Below are 15,875 nucleotides of genomic sequence, written 5' to 3'. Positions count from 1 at the left end.
AGGATCGGGTTGCAGGATCCGAAGCTGCCACAGATCACAGAATGGGAGCGCTACCCTCCCACCCTAAGGAGGGGCCCTCGGCCAGGGCCCAACTTGGCCACCCTCTGGCCCTGGCCCTGATCACAATGCTCAGAAGGAGTGAAACACAGCAGACTAAGCTTGGGGATCCTTTGGCTTTTCACCTGTGAAACAGTTTCCCCCAAATACCCCACTGACATAATGAATAGCAGAAAGGAAAAGAATCTTCCAATGCACATTTAAGAATTGTTGTGATATCAGTAGCCAATACACCAGGGATAGGGGACCTGAGGGTGGTCCTCTAGGATCCCCTGGGGTGGACTAGATGGTACTGAACCACAACTCCCATCATCCCTGATGACTGGCCATGCTGGCGAAGGCTGATGAGAGTTGGAGTCCAACAACATCCAGAGGACCACAAGTTCTTTACTCCTGAGTAGGCAAATCCTTTCCTTTTTTTCCATGCATGAATATTCTGAACAAAGCTCACAGGAAGAGGCTGTCTGGACACACCAAAGAAGGCCTTTCAGCCATCACAGAGCCAGCTGTATGCATGATATGGTGCAGTAAGCAATTACTAAGAGGATTAAAACTAAGGTGCAATGTTCAGCAGCGTGCATTTTCTTATACAATGATTCATTTTCAGAAATGATAAAAAACAATGCTGACATCTTTGCTTACTGCATGTAAAGAGACTGAGAACACAATGCAAACCCCTTGTTGTTGTTTAAAGAAAGGATCTTAAAACACCCTTCTTTGAATGTGTGATTTCCACTATCAAAAAAGGAGGGATTTTAAATGTTCTAAATGAAGATGCAAAAAAAATGAATAATTTTTTTTTTAAAATCTGACAATATAGGGGAATAGCAGCTTTAACAAATTAATTTGCCCGTATAAGGAACACATTTTCCCATCCAGAGACTTATTAGAAAGATAACACGTAGCTTACAAGAAAGGCTGCTGTTATGCTAATTTCCATTATTATACATGGATAATATTGAGGATGATGAGACAAAGTGCCTTTAAACCAAAGTTTATCACATTTTCCCCCTCATTTGCTACACGTTTATTGTAGTGAAATATGCTCATTTTAGCAGTGGGAAATCACCCTAAACAGACAGCAGAACAGCAGAAAGCTGTCATGATGTTGCGCTCAATTTCCGAATATTATGCTCCAGAAGTAAAGCCGTTAGACATGTTGGTTTATGTATTCAAACTCCCTCCAAATTTGATTGAAAACGGGCCTCTGATGGATATTTGCAGTGGTTATGCTGCATTAGACGCGATTTATCCATTGCCTCTCATTGTGGCTATTGATTGATTTTTAAATTAGATGAAGGCAATCAGTAAATACCACCCAATCAAGTCCTAAAAACATACAGGAGATTAGACAATTTAGGGTAATCAATGAAAATATTCCGTGATTTGCTACCACTCGATCCCTGCCATAAATTACGACCATAACTCGCAACTTACGAAACCATAAAACAAGGGGAATGTGACAAGAAAAACTATAAGAAATGAATTAAGGAGATGAAGAGGAACCACTCGCGTTGTTGGCTAATGAGACAAAATTACACTTTATACATATCTTGCATTTCTGGCTTGTCAAGAGTAATGTACTATAGGGGGCCGTAGCAATTCACCCTTTTGAGGGAGGGAAGAGGAGGAGATGGGGAAGGAGGAAACAGAAAAGTGGTCCTCTTCAGCAGCGGTGCAGTTATATAATGATAGATTCTGGACTTCAAAGTTGTATGGGTGGCCTCATCTTTAGATGGTGATGTGCATTATTCACACTTCAAAATGTGGTCAGCAAGCCCTTCTGTGCTTGCCCCCCTCCCCTTGCTTGTTCTGCTGAGTGGGGCCCTGGGCTATTGCCCTAAAGCCCTGCCATACTGGTGTCACCACTCTTGGAAGCACGTACAGTTGTATTCATCTATGTTCTACTCAGAGTAGACCTACTGAAATTAATGGGCCTACGTTAAACCTGTCCATTCATTTCAGCAGTCTACTCTGAATAGAACTAACATTGCCTACAACCCACTGGAACTGCTTTGCTAAATCAAACCAAAGGTCCAACTTGCTTAGCACTCTTGTTGCAACAGGGCATAAAGAGAACAGCCTTGCCCTCTCATTTCCCCCCAGCATCTGCTATTCAGTGGGAGACTGCCCCTTGGCAGGAAGGCTGATACAAAGCACATGAAAACCTGAAGCTGTGGTGATGGCCCATGCACACTATAGTCCATCAGACCCAATATTTTGATGTCAAACCCTGAAAGAGTGGGAAGATGGAGAGCGGGGTACAGGTTTTGGTAAGGGTGTTGCTAATATGGCTGAAATGAACAAAGAAGACAGGGAGGAGATGCTTCTAGAAACATCTGGGTTTGTCAATGGAAAGTCTGAGGAAGGCCCAGAAGTTTTCCCCTTTTTGCCTGAGCCCGTTCAGGCAGAGTCTCCGGTGGCATCCAACCCAGATCTAGCAGTGAAAATAAACAATGACAACCAGCAGCAACAAAGCAAAGGCACTCCGTCTGAGCTGGAGTTTATGCTATCACCAAGGTCAGGAAGATTACAGAAGAGAAAACTGCAGAAAATGTTTTCTGTGCCTCATAAAAGCCAGCGCCTTGTAGCTAAAATGAGAAAGACCTAGAATTGTTCTGCAAAAGCATGTCCTCACCCATCTTTGTTATAAAAGCTTTAATGATAGTTTTGCTTCATTGTGTCAATGTCTACGCACTGTCACCTCCAACATGCCTAGTTACAAGATAAGCTGAGTCTGTGTTACAGCATTTTTATGTGATACAACATGCCTGAATAAAGCTGCATGCAGAAAATCCAATCTTCTAGTCCTGAGTCTGCTTATCTGGTCAGGAGCCAGGACAGTCTACGCCAGTATTCTTCAACCTTGAGTCCCCAGATATACTTGCACTACAATTCCCATCACCCCCATGCAGCTTAGCTAATGGTCAGGGATGATGGGAATTGTAGTCCAGCAACATATGGAGACCCATAGTTATTGGCTGACTGGTTGCAATGTTCCGGGGATTCAGGTTGAGGCCTCACCAGGTGTCCTCTTTTAGAGAGGACAGTCTTCTGTTTAAAGAAGTCCTCTGCATGATGTAGAGATGTTGGAGAATTCTGACAAAAACAGAAACAGGAGTGGAAATTCCCAATGTTCACTTATACATCCCATAACTGCAAATCAATCCAGCAAATACAATCAATATTCACTGTTGTTGCTGCTTTCAGTCTGCAAACAATACGTAATATATTACTTTTCCCTCCTTCTGCATTGTATTCCCTTTGCATTGAAATGGGGTGGATAACATCATAACTTACACAACTTATATATTTAATTGCATAGTTTATGCAAGTTACATATTTTTGACAGCAAAACAAGTACTGTAACATCATTTTTGGCAAAAGATGAACTGCAGTGGAATGGAAACAGTGTTGCATGCAATGAATACAGTAAAATGATGCTTTCTCAATAGTGTTATATCAGATTGCTGATAGCTCATTCACGTTTTTTTAAATAATAGAATCTATAGCCTACCTTATAGTCAAATGACCTCAAAGCATGTTAACAAGAAAAAATGCAAAAGTAAAAAAGCAAAGCAAAAGAAGACCATAAAAGCAGCAAACAAAACAATAAATATGGCCAGGAAAAAAAACAAATAAAGCAGTAGATAGGCAGCAGAATGTCAGTGCAAAGGATCTCAGATATTACAAGTGGGACCTGCAACAAAATGTTGTAGCGTGAGGTGCTTCTGTTCAGGATTCCAGTAAATCAGCCATGTCCTCTTCCACAATACTCCATTCTATTTCCCCTCCTACCCAGTTTTACACACACACCCCAAGCAGGATCCGAATCCCCACACAGCCATGAAGCTTGCTGGGTGACCTTGGGCCAGTCACTGCCTCTCAGCCTCAGAGGAAGGTAATGGTAAACCCCCTCTGAATACCGCTTACCATGAAAACCCTATTCATAGGGTCGCCATAAGTCGGAATCGACTTGAAGGCAGGACAACCAAAAACATCCCTTCCTTAGAATTTTCCCACCAATTTTTTTTTTTTTTGTACTTCTGAAAAACCCAGGGCTCTGTTGAGCCTGCTAATATCTCCCTCTTGTGTGTCGGTGGTGGCATTTTGGCTTCATAAGCATCGGCACTCAGGTCTGAACATCAGAAATAGGGAAAAGGACTAGCAGCCATGAAAGGCATGTGAAAACAGAATGACCTTTGCCTGGCATCTAAAGGATAATAAAGAAAGCAGCAGGCGCATGTGTCTCCACCTGCCTAATCTCTGAAGACAGAGGAACCCAGATGAGAGCCTGCAAGGAACATCTCAGTCGGTGGGCAGGTTCACGTGGAAGAATGCAAGGGTATAAGCCATTACTTAATGGTGCAGTCATCAAGTGATGGACATGTATGTGTGAACCAGCTTCAAAAGCCAACATGGCAGTGGAGACTGGTCTATTAGGGTGAATGTGGTGCTGCCCTACCACCATCAGTCTGCCTTCAGCCAGCTTCTGCCTGTCTGCCTTCTTACTTACAACCAGCTCAGGGGGTGGCCCTGGCTGTCAGCTTCCTCCTCATCTGCCTCAGTTTTGCCCTTGCAAAACTCAGCAGGAAGATGGAGCCAACACTAGAATTAGCTGGCTCTTCCTATGATTAGTTCTGGCTCCCTCTACTGTTGGCCTCCCGGTCTTCTGCCCTACCAGTCCCCGTGGGAGCCAGCCACGACTGTTATACAGGATCTGCTACTGAAGCACTCCGCTTCACACTTACTGTATTATGGAAACAACCCTTAGAATTTAAACCTACTGATGGAAGAATCAGAAATCCCTATAAAAGACTCCACCTAAGGAAAATGTGATGAAGCTGCTTTGGTAGTAATAAATCCAGGTAGGAGATAATTTCTGACTTTTATCAAAAGAAAGAACATCCTTAGATTTTCCTGACATCACAGAAGGCTACCAGCTCATCCAGAGGAAGTTTTAGAATAATTGCCCGGGAGGTAACTAGAAGGAGTATGTTTTACTTTATCATGGTATATAAATAAAGAGGGCAGGCCAATTAATCATATAACTTACTAAAAGTGCTTTTTATTTTGCCATTTAGTATGCCAAAAAGATCATTTTCTTTAATGTATATCCCGAGTACCCACATGATTTAATCCATCATGTTCTGTATTATGAAATTACTTTGTTTCTCTTCCCATTGCAGCTGAAGATCATTAACCCGTGCTATTATCTAAGTCGTACATCATCCCAGGGTATTACCTCATGTGGGGGTGGAGGGGAGGGTGGAAAACTACTCTCCTCCGCTACACACTCTGACTAAGAAATCATTTTTCCTGGATGGTGCCGACAGCCAGAGCTGTTTTTCTTACAAAGCAGATGGCTTCGCCCGCTTGGAGTAACAGCCTTACCTTCACGGTCACTAGAGTTCTAAGTGCAGCTTGCCACTCTCTTGGTCCACTCTTGCTTTTAATGTTTAAATTTGATCTTCTGATGCTGCCCTTACAGTATGGAGGGAACATGCATCAGGAGAAGCCACCTGGTTCAAAGCTCGTGCCAAAGGTTTGCATGCAATGCTCACTTGTCTTGAGCCTTCTATGTGCAATTGCACAGAGCTCTATGCAGGCTTCCCCTTTCCTCTTTTTTTGGGAGCGTGAGGGACTGTAATGTAATTGCTGGTGGAATCCAAAGTGAAGGAGCTGTCTTCTGCCAAATCAGACTAATGGCCCATCTAACCCTACACTGTCGACCCCGACTGGCAGCAGCTCTCCAAGGTCACCAGCAGAGGCTTAACCCAGTGATTTTCAAATGGCACTCCAAGGAATTCAGGGGTTCCTCAGGGGCTTCTCAGGGGTCCCTTAATCAAAGGGACAGGGCCATAGCTCAGCGATGGAGCATATGATTTGCACACGGAAGCTCCTTCCTTCAATCCCTGGCACCATCTCCAGGTCGGTCTGGGAAAGACCCCTGTCTGGAGACCTGCTACCAGACAGTGTAGAAAATACCAGCCTGAGTGGATCAATGGTCTGACTCAGTATTAGGCAGTTTCTTACATTCTGCAGATTGGAGGTTTATTTATAGCCTGGTCTTTGCCATCCACTGAAAGATATCCAGAAAAAGAGCCAAACATGGTTTCCCAAGGGAGCACATTCTTAGCTTTGGTACCACAACAGAGAAGGCCCTGACACTTGTGTTTAATGGAGCTCTACTACCGCAGCCAGGCAAGCCTACAAAAGCTCACTAACGGGGGCAGGGGGGGGACTAGAGGGCATTTTGTTCAGGGTTCCTTCAAATTTGATGCCTGCCCTGACTAGCAGCACAAGAAAAATGAATGTAACATAGCACACTCCCAGAATCCTCTGCTATGTGCAGTGATTCTGTAGCAATTAAGGATGGGATAGGTTGGTTGGATTTTTTTTAGCAGACAAATGGACATCAGATGGGATCCTTGAAGAAAGACAATTTGAAAGCTGTTGATCTAGTCAGAACTGGCACAAGACATTATGATGCCTGAGACACAGCACCAAATTGTGCCCTCAAGTCAAGGGCCAGAATATCCAAGGCTGGTCCGGTTAATTTGGTATCTGAAGCAGAAAATCCCACCAGCATCTCTCCCATTCCCTGGCAACAGGGATGGGCAAATCTGTCGATTTCTGTTCTCTTCGTTTCTCATTTTCCCAATCTTAAATTCAGTTCTCTACATTTCTACACTGTTTTGCATGATTTTAAGTCCTCAAGAAAATTCATCAGCATGTTAGTGTCAATTTCTCCTACTATGCACATTTTTATATGCACTTTTGCCTGCTATACATGTTTTTGCAAAGTAGTTTTCCCTGGAACAATGCATATATGCTTGCAAGCAATTCCTCGTAATGGAGTTTTTGTAATGCTATTTTCACCTATACATGCATTTCACGGACGCTTTACCCTGATCTATGCATTTGTGTGCACATGGCTTGGCTGGAGAACTACATTGCAAGATTTGGAGAAGTGTGAGTTTTGGAGGGTAGCTGTGTTTCAGTTCACATATTTGTTTTAGAAAATATGGATTTGGTAAGTTCACCTTTAAAGGCAAACTGAACTGAAGTTCTCCCCAGTCCCTACCTGGCACTAAACCAAATATAACAATAATAAATGAAATAACTGAGAATTTGCTGCCCTTTCATGACACCCCAAATCAGCTAATGAGGTTACTGCCTCACGGTGCAGTCCAACTCGCCTTTCCACCGGGCTGGGGTGAGTTGGATGCTGTGGATTCTTGGCTGCACTGGCAGGCTCCTGGTTGTGCCAGCCTCTGCAGTGGCTGAGCTGTGGCGCCGCCAGGAGACTTCCGGCACCACCGGGAGTCCGCTGGGGACAGCCAACCCAGCAGCTGGCTGGCAGGTAGAATCCCCCCAAAACAGGGTGTTCCCAGGGTGTGGTGGGGGAGGAGCCATGGGGGAGACTCGCATGAGATCCTCCTTGTGTTCAGAGCCCTCCCCCAGATCCTACTTCACCTTGAAACTCCACTAGCAGTAAAACAATTTCCATTATGACCTACTGGGAGCACTTACCCCCCAGGAGGCCAGTTCATGGGAGCTCTCACTGGCAGACATCACCAGGCATGCCTCCTCATTTGAACTCTCCGCAGCAGCCTGAGACTCTGAACTCCTTCATCCTCCACAGGCTGGGAAGGGGCAGCCCCTGGGTCTTCCACCTCATCCGTTCCAGACATGTCTGGGGGCAGTGGGTGGCTTCATCAAGAGAGCTCTGCTGCATAGTCTCATCTCCCCCCCCGTTCCACTCCAAGTCCTCTTCCTCAGGTGCCTCCCATTCCTGGCCTGAATCAGGCTGCTTTCACACTGCACTTTATTCCATTATTCTGACAATTTCTCACCTGGTAATTTGTGCATTATATTTGATCTTTCACACGACATACAAGCTAGTTCCGGAAATTTTGTGGAATATAGTGCAAATTCGGCACTAATTTTCATGACAAATAGTACTTGAAATGATCCATTTGCAAGCTTGGGAACCAGGAAAATTGTGGGGAGGGGGTTGCTAGCTGCAGCCACTCATGTGACAGGCATCCCAGCATGCAGTACCCTCCCGCCTTTTAGGGGGGTTTTTTGCCTGATGAAAATTGTACCGGTATTCCAGCTTAGGTGCAGGTAGCAGCAGCATTTCCTACACACACCCTTGTGTCTATACAACTCGACAACAAAAAAGGTCAGATACTAAAGGGAGAGGGGTTGGATGGTGACAGGATAAGATCTTAGACCTCCTACACAGTAGAGAACTACAGTGCGCATGAATATAATGGGTGAGGCACGAAAACAAGAGGTTGTTCATTGTAGCCGTATGAAAGGCATTTGTGCAAAATGCCAATATATCGGCTGAAAAGGTTACGGTTCTTTTATGCAACAGGTACTGCAGCATGAAAGGAATTTCAGAAATCAGGACCATTTTTAATCCATTAAATTAATGCAATAAGCCCCATGTCTGAAATCAGCTTCAGAAGGCTCAAAGAAAACCATTCATGGTCCACTACGTAACTTAATTTTCAGGAATCCAAAATCGCAGCTCATGAACACATTTCAGCCAAGCAAAAAAACTTGGGATGGGCATGGATGTCATGGGGAGACTATTATTCTGCTCTTAAATTATCTTGAGATACAACAAAGACTTCAGCAAATGTGGAAATTGGCAGAATGAAACATGCTAGACCCTTTTAAGTTCCCATGGATGCGTGAAAGAACTGGGTGCTGAGGATGCTCTAGAATAAGTGTTTTCACATTGGCAAATATAGCAGTAAGACAGAAAATGCCAAATTTCCAAACAAAATCTCAAATCCCATCAAAATTATGGCTTATTGCAGAGTTAACAACATTAACTGGACTCAGTGATGGGCTGGATGGTTCCCAAGTTCAAATAATTGGTCAATCGCCTGCTTTGGATGGGGTCCTACGCCCTCCAAAAGAGCAGGTTCGTAGTCTGGAGGTGCTCCTGGATCCATCTTTGTTGCTAGCAGCCCAGGTGACCTCAGTGGCTAGCAGTGCTTTTTATCAGCTTTGGCTGGTAAGACAGCTGGAGCTGTTTCTGGATTGGGATAGTCTGACCACTGTTGTCCATGCACTGGTTACCTCCAGGCTGGATTACTGTAATGCACTCTATGTGGGGCTGCCCTTGAGGTTCGTCTAGCAGTTGGAGCTAGTGCAAAATGCAGTGGCGAGACATGTATCATCAACATGTTGCACTGCTGCTGAAAGAACGGAACTGGCTGCCCATTAGCTACTGGGCCAAGTCCAAGGCTCTAGTTTTGTTGTACAAAGCCCTATGCAGCTTGGTACCAGGATACCAGAAAGATTGTCTTACCCCATATATACCCAGCCGGTCACTGCACTCTGCAGGTGAGGGCCTTCTGCAGATACCATCTTATAGGAGGTCCATTCCACACTACATAGGAAGCAGACCTTTAGTGTTGTGGCACCTACCCTTTGGAATTACCCTCCCCTTAAATATTAGACAGGTGTCATCTCTGTTGTCTTTTCTGCACCTACTGAAGACCTTCCTCTTTCAACAAGCCTTTTAATTAGAGACCTCATCCCAGTCTGCATCTGTGTCAGAATTGCTTTTTAGATGTTTTAAAGTCGTTTTTTAAACATGTTTTTATGATGTTTTGTTTTAGTATGTTTTATTTTTTTGTTTGTTTTTAAGATGTTTTAAAGTGTTGTCACCCTGGGCTCCTTCTGGGAGGAAAAGTGGGATATAAATTTAAATAATAAATGAATAATTTTATGAGAATTAGAAGACCCAAGAAAATCACAGTCTTCGGGGGGGGCAACAAAGGGAATTTAAGTAACAGCTTCAGAGCTAAGTAGGCATTACATATTAATTTTTTGGAACTGAAATAGGTTTTCACTAAAGACTTTTTTGCACTTATGCAATCTTTTGAGTCCCCCAAAGAATGCTGATGCCTCCCATTTATTGCTCAATGGGCCCGTTTTGGCTGCAGTCCTGTTGGCACTCAAGTTCATTATCAGAGGGAATTATCCTTCTTACCCTGTGGGTAGAAATTGCATGCGTGCTTGTATATTCGTATAGCACAATACTGTGATTATGCAATGTGTATGGTCACTATGTAACTTAATTTTCAGTAATAATAACAATTAAAAATGGAGTGCTCAGAGTGATGATCTGATGTCCTCCTCTCCTCCTCCTCCTCCTCTCTCTCCATCTCCGAAATGGTGCTTGGTAATTACATTGATACTCAGGCACATAACTGATCAGTGGTGCAAACATCCATGAAAACCTGGACAAAGCCTGCCAAAGCTCCGATCATCACGATCCTCCTCCGCCAGTGGTTAATGAACATCAGAAAATTACATGCACTTATTAGAAGCAATTTTTACAGCACTGAAGCATCATCATGCTTTGTGGTCTGCAATTTACAATTTGCATTTTAGTATCCTTTGATGGCTTTGCATTTCCGTCTTTGGCCTTCATGAAAACGTCTGGGTTAGTTTTGCCTTATTTGCCTTGATTTGTTTCCTGATAACTGGCAGCGTAACTATACATGAGTTGACCTGGCTGTTCTATTAAACTCTCTCTCTCTCTCTCTCTCTCTCTCTCTCTCTCTCTCTCTCTCTCTCTGTGTGTGTGTGTGTGTGTGTCTGTGTGTCTGTGTGTTTCAGCTCATTTTCTCAATGGAGATTGTTTGCTTCCTTCGCACAGGTCCACCCCTGCCATGAAAGAATCGCAAGCAGCAGCCTCTGGCCGTTAATTCTGACTGCCATTAAAGGGCAGCAGATTGCAAGTTATTTTATTTAATTTAATGCACTGAGGTTACCCTTTCAGTGCTGGCAGAAGCAGTCAAGTGGCGATGAATGAGGTGGGGAATAATTTGCCAGTGGATGTTTGCAGTGCACATCATCTCTAGCCGCCTTCAAGAATGATGTACCGTGGTTGCCCTTGCTTCCTTAGGGAAGGATTGAAAATGGAATGCTATACCCGAAGTCACTGCTGAAGAATGTTAACGAAAATGTCAAGAGTGTTAAAGAAAAGAGCTACCATTCCCCATGTGGTTTAACAGTCAATCCCTCTTCCCACGGAACTCTGGGAATGGTAGCTCTGCGAGGGGAATAGAGGGTCTCCTAATAACTCTCAGCGCCCTCCACAAACTACAGTTCCCAGGATTCTTTGGAGGAAGCCATGACTGTCTAAAGTGACATGATACTGCTTTAGTTGTATATGCAGATGGGGCTATAATAACATAGGAAGCTTCCATACAAGGTCAGACTCTTGATTCTATCTAGTCCAGCTTTGTTTGCGTGGACAGGCAGTTGCACTCCAAGGTCTTGGGCAGGGATTTTTCACATCACCTGCGACTTATTTTCATGAATATATGCATTTTTATGCATACTTTATCCTAGGACAGAACTTTTTTCTCTTTTTTTGGTACGCTTTACTTGGCTAAAGAATTATATCGCAAAATTCAGAGAAATGCGAATTTCAAAGGATAGCCATGTTTCAGGTTGTGTATTGTTTCGGAAAGCGCAAATGGTGTGGGTTTGCCTTTAAAAGCAAACTTAATTGAATGTTTTCTCCATCTCTAGTTCCAGATGAGCCGACAGATGTCCCACGTCATCCTTTCATGCAACCCAGTAAAAAGGCTGGTGATGGAAGCAGCTTTGCAAGTGGAGGGGGGGGGGAAAGTTCCCAGCCATACTAACAGAGATGGCTCCTTCCTAACAGACCCTCTCGGGTGTTAAAATCAGCAGAGGGGCCCCTCATGGTAGATCTGCCACCCTCAGTAGCTTGGGAAGGGGCGACTTGTATAGGCAGCCCCTGAGTTGTGGAACTCCCTCCCCACAGAGGTGTGCTTCATTGTACAGTTTTCAGTGAATGCTAAAGACCTCTTCCCTCCCCCCCAGCCTTTGACATCTGAGACGTATATTTTAGGACCCACCCTTTTTGTGTGATTTTAAATTGTTTTTAAGATTGTATTTTAAATTGTTGTAACCCATCCTGGGATCTCAGAGTGATGGGCAGGTTTATTATTGTTGTTGTTGTTGATATTGTTGTTATTGTTATTATTTTATTATTAATAATAATAAAATAATAATAACAGAAGCAGAATAATTTTATATAAGTAAGCAATGAAAACAATTAGTACTCAACACAACAGTGAGTGCAGAACTCAAAGATCACTCACAGGGGCATAAGAGAATGTTTAAGAGCTCAGATTAAGATATTCACGGTTTGTATTTCTATGCTGGCAAAATTCTAGTGAATGGCAGGTCTGAACAGAGAAGTGGAGTTAGAGCTCTTAAAACAGCCAAAGAAAAGATAATAGATTTGGCTGGGATCCAAACTCCGTCATCGCAATGAACACCAAGGACAATGTTTAGTTATAGTTTAATAATCCAAAGGACAACCGGTTCCCTAAACAAACCAGAGAGCATAACATAAAACAGTGATATTAAGCAAACCCCAGGCCAAAGGTCACAATTGACACTCACTATCCATTTTTGAAATTAATGGGATTTTTAAAAGCAGTGACTCAGTATTTAAGCCTTTGAGCTTTGTAATGCAAATACGACAGTAAATCAACCCAAATATGATCTGAAAGTAGATTTCAGTTTTTCTTCTTTCAAGGAATCCTTTGAACATCGAGTTGTCTGCTGTGGGACCCTTCCCAAGTCCCCTCCAGCTCAACTGGAAGATCAATTGGGTAGGCCCAGATCCACAGCATACCATTTGCAGGCAGCCGCTGGGGTCCCATTGCCTTGGCAGGGTCCAACAGTGAGCATCAATCCCATTGGGAACCTGGGAGTCACCGTTTTGATTTCTCCCAATGCCCTCTTGCAGAGTCATTTCAGGGCATTCTGGGAAAGGTATATGGTGGCTCACAGTCCTACTGCTGCTATCCACAACTGCTGCCAAATCATCACACAGGGGAACTCATCAACATACCAACAGGCCCTTTAAGGACATAAGAACTTAAGAAGAGCTTGCTGGATCAGGCCAATGGCCCATCCCATCTAGCATCCTGTTTTCACAGTGGCCAACCAGATGCCTATGGGAAGCTTGCAAGAAGGACATGAGCACAACAGCACTCTCCACTCCTGCAGTTTCCAGCAACTGGTAGACCCATGAACTTGTCTAATTCCCTTTTAACCCCATGATCCCTGATCGACACTCGGGGGTGAACCAGGAGCCAGGAGCCATGTAACAAGCCAGAAGCCAGGGGAACAGTTGAGGAACAGGCAAGAAGTCAGAACTGAAGAGTAGACTTGATATCAAAGGAAGAACCGGGAAGCAGAGACAAAAAAACAACCCAGAACTCAGGACCAATGAATAGCCAAAGATGCAGAAACACAACAGCAGTGGACGCTGGTGCCCATTGGAACAGGTAGGGTGGAAGGCATGAAGGTCAACAGTAGGCAGAGCTAGAGCCAATGACAGAGCCAACTCTGTGAACAGGGGGAAGAGCCATAGCTCAGTGGTAGAGCATCTGCTTTGCATGCAGAAGGTCCCAAGTTCAATCCCCCACATCTCTGGGTAGGGCTGGGAAAGACTCCTGCCTGAAACCCTAGGGAGCCCTGCCAGTCAGTGTAGACAGTACTGAGTTAGATGGACCCACAGCTCTGACTCAGTATAAGGCAGCTTCCTGTGTTCCAGCTGTTCCGATTTTGCCCCCATCCTCCTCCTTTCTAGGTTCTACAAAAGGAAGATCGAGGAGGAGGCTCACAGACAGCGCCACCCACTAGACTGGTTGTAAATAAGGAGGTAGGCAGGTGGAGGGTGGCTGAGGGCAGACTGAACTTGGTGGGGCAGTGTCCCACTTGCCCTTCCTGCCTAGATGGATCCAGTGGCAACCCTGGGCAGGAGAAGTCAGTCTGGAAGATTCTTCACAAAGAAGGCTGCAGTTCAATGATTCACCACATGGGGCAGCCACTCAGAGATCCCACCAGATCCTAACAATCAATGTCTGTTAGCCCTAATGGCTATTTGGAACCTCCATGTACAGAGGCAAGACGCCACTAGATCAGGGGTGAGGCAGTCAAATGTGGCCCTCCAGGCCTCAGGGGCCAAATGTGGCCTTCCAGGCCTCTCTATCCAATGCTCCGGATTCTCCCCAGGCTACACCTCCTTATCAGCCCTGCTCTATGCCCTCCTTGCATACTTTGTCCTGTCAGGAATGTTTCCTTAAACTGTGATAATGCCTCTTCCTTGCATGGATGGAGGTGTGTAGCCTGCTTTTGGGCCTCCTATAGGCATCTGGTTGGCCACTGTGAGAACAGGATGCTGGACTAGATAGGTCATTGTCCTGAGCCAGCAGAGGTCGTTTTAATGTTCTAATGTATTTGTGTGAGTAGAAATCTGACTTTGCATGACTAGAATGTTGCCTCCTCTACAAAAGTCACACGGATTGTTCCACCTACTTTTTCCTCTGTCCCCATGTCCTTTTTGCTTCAGGCTCACCCATCACAACCAAGTGACCTCTGGAAGGGCATGCCTCCCTTGGGAAGAAGACAGAGGGCTGAAAAAGCTGCCTCACCCTGGTGTGGATGGGCCTTGTGCTGTGATCCAGCAGGACTCTTCCTACATTCTTATGAGGGAAGGACCCAATCCAAATCCAGGAAAAAGTCCACCTGCAGAACTGCAAGGTGATTCCCACCCCATGACTTCCAGAATGTCATAACAAGGTATGAAATGAGGCATGTACAGCCCGTGGTGAGTTATTAATTAATCATAAGCAAAATAGGGCAGGAATCAAGGTCACAGCAAGACATGTTGCAAAAGTAAAACTTTGCCTACTTTGTGTATTTAATATTAACTTTGGTACATTTTCATGTGAATTCTGGGAAACTGGGCCTTTACATCTCTCTTCCATGTATTTATCTAATCTTTTTTTTAGTTTTCTGTGTAAGCAGCTATCACAGCATTGGAAGTGACTCTCATGAGAGGAAGAATTCCCCTCTGATTTGTTTTTAAAAAGCTATATCTAAAGCGAGCCCGCATACTTCAAAGCAAGCTTTTTGCTATCCCTATTTATGAGGGATGGATGAAACTATCCATTCTGGTTGCTCTCACTTGCCAGGTCTTCAGTTCCAGTCATGTAACAGGCAAAATATAATTCTGCCTATTATATGTATTTGTGCAAGCAATTGTCCCTAATATAACAAAATGATATTTGTGTGCACTTTCCCCTAATATAATGCATTTTGTATGTTATTTTCCTTTTTCATTGTTATTTGTGTGCACTTTCCCCTGAAATATGTTTTCTGTACACATTTTGTTTGGTTGCCAAAATGCATTGCAAAATTCAGAGAAGTGCAAATTTTGAAAGATAGCTGCACTTCGATTTGCATGTTAGCTTGGGAAGCACAAATTAGAGAGATTCGCTTTAAAAGGCAAACTCCATCCAAAGGGTTTATGCTAAAAAATTATATCCCATGCCTTTCTAAGCAAAAGCCAACCCAACAACAATTTAAAGTAAGCAATATTAACCCAAAACGGTTAAAACACGATAGCTCGATAGAAAACAGGAATAAAAACAGAAGCAATCAGGAAAAAAAAGATCACTTAAAAAAAATATGGCAGCTGCTCCATTTTCACTATTTTCAGAGCAAATGTGTTGTAGTGGTTAGGACAGATGTTGTGGGTTACAATTCCCATCATCCCTGAACATTGGCCATGCTGACTGCGGCTGATGAGAATTGTAGTCCAAAAGTCTGGAGGACGGCACATTAGCAAAGGCTGGGTTAGGATGTCAGAATGGGATTGAGGAGACCCAGATCCAGCCACGGAGCTCAAAAAGTGTTCTGGTTGGGCCACTCACTGTCTCACA

This window comes from Rhineura floridana, chromosome 13 (genome assembly GCF_030035675.1).
Source record: "Rhineura floridana isolate rRhiFlo1 chromosome 13, rRhiFlo1.hap2, whole genome shotgun sequence".
In the NCBI taxonomy this organism is placed as follows: Eukaryota; Metazoa; Chordata; class Lepidosauria; order Squamata; family Rhineuridae; genus Rhineura; species Rhineura floridana.
This window is presented reverse-complemented; position numbering follows the sequence as displayed.